The sequence below is a fragment of the Chenopodium quinoa genome, unplaced genomic scaffold, assembly GCF_001683475.1.
Source record: "Chenopodium quinoa cultivar QQ74 unplaced genomic scaffold, ASM168347v1, whole genome shotgun sequence".
NCBI lineage: Eukaryota > Viridiplantae > Streptophyta > Magnoliopsida > Caryophyllales > Amaranthaceae > Chenopodium > Chenopodium quinoa.
In genome coordinates, this window is record NW_018745177.1 from 3296780 (window position 1) to 3302779 (window position 6000).

A 6000-nucleotide genomic window follows, 5' to 3' on the forward strand; every position below is an offset into this window, starting at 1 on the left:
TTAGTTGAAAAAGCGGTTTTTAAATTTGTTTATTCAAGGTACGTACGAGTTACGAAACCTTGCCTTTAGATGCATGTTTAAGGATGTATCGAGAGCCTAGTATCATGTATAGAGAAGGACTGGGCTAAATTGTTTGGTTATACATTGTGATTTCCGTATATTGTGTATGAGACATGTTTGAGGTATAAGTGTATGACTACGGTTGTGGGTGATTTTCTTATCAATTGGATATGTTATGATTAATTAAAGGTTATGAATTCTTGGTTGTTTATAAGTGGAATTAATTTTGATAATGGTTCCACGAGGTTAATTTTTAATACTCTTTCATGAATTAATTATGATTTGAGTAGAGGGAGTTTATTAAATTCTTATAAGACGAGGTCAAGGTTTTGGGGTGCTTTATGCACTCAAGGTGTTTATACACCGAGGTAGTTAAAGGAATCAATAATAAATATTGCTTGTCACTAATAAAACTAGAATTGAATTGGACACTTTCTTTACTTGATTGAATTGATATTTGATTATTGTATTGTTTTGTATACAAGTCATCACCAAGTCTAAACTTGTAAATCACGTAAAGTGCAAGATGGATGAGCAATAAAACTCTAGATTTGTGCACATCTAGAGTAATGATAATCAGGGGTTAGGGTACACGGGGTATTAGTCGTGCACTTTTCTTGAGGCCGTCTGATCTACGAGTCTCTTATTTCAAATACTTTTCATAAACTAGGAGTTATATGAGATCTCATACTAGCTACGATCACAGAGTCGCGCCTGTGGTCGTTGGATGTTTTATTGATGTTTTTGAAAGAAGGCATGGGGTCTTTCTTTTATTGATGTTCCAATGGAGCATGGGATGGACAACCTTGTCTATTGCTTAATCCAATGAATAAAATGAAATGATTTAACTACTGTTTACTAGTGAAGTCATAGAAAAACTGACAGTTGTGTCGCGTGTTGAATCTATAATTTAATTGTGCGCGATGATTGAATGTTAGTAGCATGCTAGAGATTTCTTATTATATTTTGTAGCCTGTATGTACGTACTCATCTTTGCTGATTATGTGCTTTTGTGTGTCTTTCTTTGGTCATGGCCTTTGCCTTTCAATGATCCTGTGACGATCCAATTTTTACCCTTGTAATATTGGGGAGTAGATTGACCACGGGTTTTTTTACATGTTCTAAACTTGCATCAAGGTGGTGGGATTTTGAGTGGAGTGTTGATTACCATTCACAGTTTACTTTATTTCTTACTTTTGAATTTATTTAGACTCGGTTTCATTTACCTATCACTTTTATTATTTTGGGTTTTGAATAAGGGCCTTAATGGTTCCAAGTTGTAAGACTTAATTTGGTTTTGTTTGTTGGTTTTGAAACTTATTTTTAAATGAGTTAGTTTTTCCGCTGCTAAATTCTAAGTTAGCCTTAACGTTTGAACACGTGGCGGTAGCACGTCAGTAATTCTCTTGGATTTTGTTCAGGGTATTTACAGGTTTAAAGAGAGAATTATTGGGGTGTTACAGGGGTGATTTATTATTGTTGATTACTGGTGTGTGAATTAATTTCCTATTGATTTATTTAATGTTATGCAATTAGATTAGGTTTGGTTTTGTTGTATGAGTGATGCAATATTGATTCAAGATTCGACAGATGAGAATTCATGTTTAGGCATAGTTTCAATAGGCATGTTAATTTATAAATGGTTAAGACAAGATTTGAGATATGCGATTTAATTTAATACCGCTAGATTAATTACGCGATTGTAATACTTAGTGAAAGCCCTTTAAAATCTCGTTAATTTACGCATTGATAATTGATTATTGTCCTTCATCTCAGTATATTATTTATTGGTAAATCTATACCCTAGACTTTAATTTGTTGATATTCTTATTATCTTATTTGCTTTAGCTTAATTATTTCTTTGTATAATTCATATAAAAATCACAATTGGCTACTTGATAATTTAGATTACATTAATTAATTAGGAGTAAAAGTACACTGTTTTTTCTTATGGCTGAATTCGACCCAATTTCCCTATCTGCTTTAGTTGAAGGACTTAGGAATTTCTTTTGTTTAGGTGATACGACTTTAGCCTGTCAAATATGAACATCAATACTAATATCGAATTTCTTAATATTTAATCATAATTTAAGTTAATAATTTATAGAAGATGGTTTTAATTTAATTGTATTAATTAACTGGTTGAGTTGAAAATTTAAATTATATATTAATTGGTTGATTGTATAAATATAAAATAAATGATGATGTCATTTATTTATTTATTTTTGGACTTAAATTCATGTAATTGATTTTTATTTTAGGTAATTCTTTACTGATTGATTAATATTTCCTTTTCTTTGATGATTAATTGATCTTTTTGCTAATTTATTGACTTTTTCAAAAAAATAAAATATTTATTACAACTATGGTGGCTAACGCGCACTATGCATGCACCATATCTAGCAATGTTCGTGAAGATATTTTGGCTGGTACGTCACAACTTTAGTCATTAGTAGCATTATTTATGAGAGAAAATATGCAAAGAAATATTTTTTAATTAGGGGTGTAAATGTCCGTACACTATTTTTCAATGTTTAAAAAGGAGTCAATTAACATTAATGGGGGCAATTAAGTAAATAAGTATTTTAAAGGATATAATTGTCCAAACACTATTCATAAGAGATATTTCATACTTTTTAAAAGGTAGGGAAAAAGGTATGGATGGGGATATAAAAGGAAGATGGTGTTGTAGTCTTTTTAGGTGGACACCACAACCTCCCCTACTCTTCACTTAAAAAATAAAGTTAAGACTTTAATATTTAGTTAAATTAGCCTTGACTTTCAAACTTAATTTTACAACAAATTGCACATGCATTATCATCCCTTAGTACACTTGCTTAGCCTTTAAACAATTTTTTTGAAGTGAATATAGCGCTCTATAGTAACCATTCTCTCTATTTAATACTCTCTCTGTTTTAATATGATAGTCTCACTTGAAATCAATCACATATAATAAGAAGAGAAAAACATTTGGAATCTAACATTAAATTATAAAAACAGTTCATAATTAGTTTTTCCTTATTTATTTTTTTTTTATTTTTTTTGGGAAGTATCAGCCATAATTGCATAATTCAAGAGAGGGATTTCCTTAATTAGAGTCATGTCATCAATCAACAATCAATTAATTTAATCAATCAGAATTTAATATGTATAAAATAGGAAATAAAAACCAAGTTAAAAAATGAAATATATTCAATATGGGTAAATCTTTTTGAAACGCCCAAAATGGTATATGGGACAACAAATAGAAACGGTGTGAGTGTATTATAGACATTGTTAGTTGAAATGAACACTACAAGAGGGGGTGAATTGTAGGTGAGTTCCTAGTGATTACTTTTGCAAAATATAAAACAAAATATTAAGAAACTTTGGAATGCACACAGTATTTTACGAGGAAACCTTCAAGGGCTCAACTGGAAGTAAAACCTCGACCCTTCTAAGGGATTTTCAAATCAAACCAATTCACTATAATAGGGAAAACACCAAGTTACAAACCTATTATAAAACAGACCTTTACTCACAAGTTCCAGATTGAACTTGCTACACAGTAGGAAATATCCTACCCAACCCAAGTTCCACACTTGGATTCACTCGTACTATCACAGTACTACCTTGCAGCTTTTCACTCAAATCTTACACACCTGTATGCAATATAATTTTCATACACACACCCAATAACCCAACCAATACAGAATATAGACACCTAGAATATATTAGGCAAGAAATGCACGAAACCCGAAACTAATATGACAAGATTAAAAGCTTGGCAAACTTACACAAATTAAGCTCAAAGATTTCTTCACGCATAAACTCACAAAAACTTATGAAATGTGATCTCTACTATTTATACAAGATTAACTTGTATAGCAAGTAGGGTTTTTCAAAAGATAAATAAGTTAATTTTAACTAAATCACAAAACATAGTTTTATGTAATCATTTTAAAGAAAATCTTTTCAGAAAATAAGATAAAGAAAGTTATAGCAAAAAGAATAATATCTTTTTGTTAAACCCATAAAAACAATTAGAACATCGTTTCTTAAAATCTATCTTTTATCTTTTCCGTTTTCTAATTAAATTTTCCAAGCAACTTGTCACGCTTCTAATAAGTTTTGTACATATCTACTTAACATATTTAACAATAAATCTAGAAGATAAAATCTTAATTAACTAAATAAATATTGATGTGCCGCGTTTCTGTAATTGTGGATTACTTGGGCTTCATGCAGACCAGGACCAAGTTCCTACTCACTACAAGAAAAAGGGGTATTAGCGACGGCCAAAGTTGTCGCAAATCCGTCGCAAAAATGGATTTGCGACGGATTAGCAACTACTTTGGTTAGTTGGCAAAGACCTTGTCGCAAATCTATTTTTGCGACTAATTTTTGGATAGTCGCAAATTTAGCGACAGATTTGCAACGACTTTGCTACTGCCATTTAACGACCAACTTTCAAATTTTAGCAAATGAATCATTGTCCGTTGTAAAATATTTGCGACGAATTAGCGATTACTGAAACTAATGTTTTAAACTACTTTTTTTGCGACGGATTAGAAACTACAAGACCAGATTTTGCGACTACAAGACCAAACTTTGTGACTACAAAGACTAATTTTTTTTGTGATGAATTTGCAACTAAAGGCCAAACTTTTGCGACTATTGAGACTAATATTTTCGCGACAGATTAGCGACAAAAAGACCAAACTTTTATGACTACAAAGACTAATTTTTTGCGACAAGTTAGCGACTATTGAGACAAATTATTGCAACTTACCAATTAGTATTAATAACAAATCTGCAGTCACAAAATTTTTGTGACTGATTATTAATATTTGGAGACCATAATTTAGTTACGACTAATATCGATAAAAAAAAGAGGTACACACACGTAAATTCAAATAACCAAAATGGTAATTTATTCAAATATTCAAAATATCATCATCAATTTTATATCAATATATTAAAAACAATATTGATAACCATAAGACTAATTGTTTCAAAAATCACCTCTCATATGACAAATAAGATCTAATGACGATATACAATATGTAGTAGGGGTGAGAAGTAGGATTTCTCTTGTAGTACATTTGTGAAGCACTCCCTATACCGTAGACTTTTCCATTCTTTGCCTACCTATAACCTCCAAGTAGACTGACAGGGTAAAGTCGTATCCCCTAATCAAAAATAAATACCTAAGTCCTCTAACTAAATTAGATAGGGAAGTAGGGTCGATCTCCACAGGGAAACAAGTCTTTCTATTCCTAATTTAACTAAAATAATCTAGATTATGAAGTAAACTATATATAAGTTGAATATGTAACTAAACTATAAAGAATGGGAATAAGAAGAAAACAATATAATAAAAGGATCTAGGGCATAGGTTCACCAATAAATAATACTCCAGGGTAAAACATAGTAATCAACCATTGACATTGCATAAATAACACGATTAACAGGCTCTCGCAATTTATTAATCAACATAGATCTAACAGGCTCTCGCAATTTACTAGATCTAAGTTCTTATTGAAAATAGCCTTTAATATCAAATTAACATCTGCTCAATTCATCAATTCAATATTGCTATACTTTTACAAGCCGTAATTGTAAAACGTTAAAACAATTCAATGGAACAAAATTGGGCAAGAAAGAAACAAAGTGTTAGTGGGAAAAAGTTCAAATTTGAGTCAGGTGCACTATTCTGATCATAACTTTTTATATATAAATGATAATATAGTGATTCTAATTGCATTGGAAACTAGACTTGAAGAGCTTTCCAACAAAAGGTTACACACAAAAATCGGATAAGAAACGCAAAAGTTATGGCCTCTTGAAGTTGACTAAGTTTGCTGAGCACGCGCGCCCAATCGGGCGAGCTCTGCCCGATCGGGCCCGTGCTACTGATTTGACGGGGCAGCTTGCTGCTGCTAATTGCCCCGGGATTCC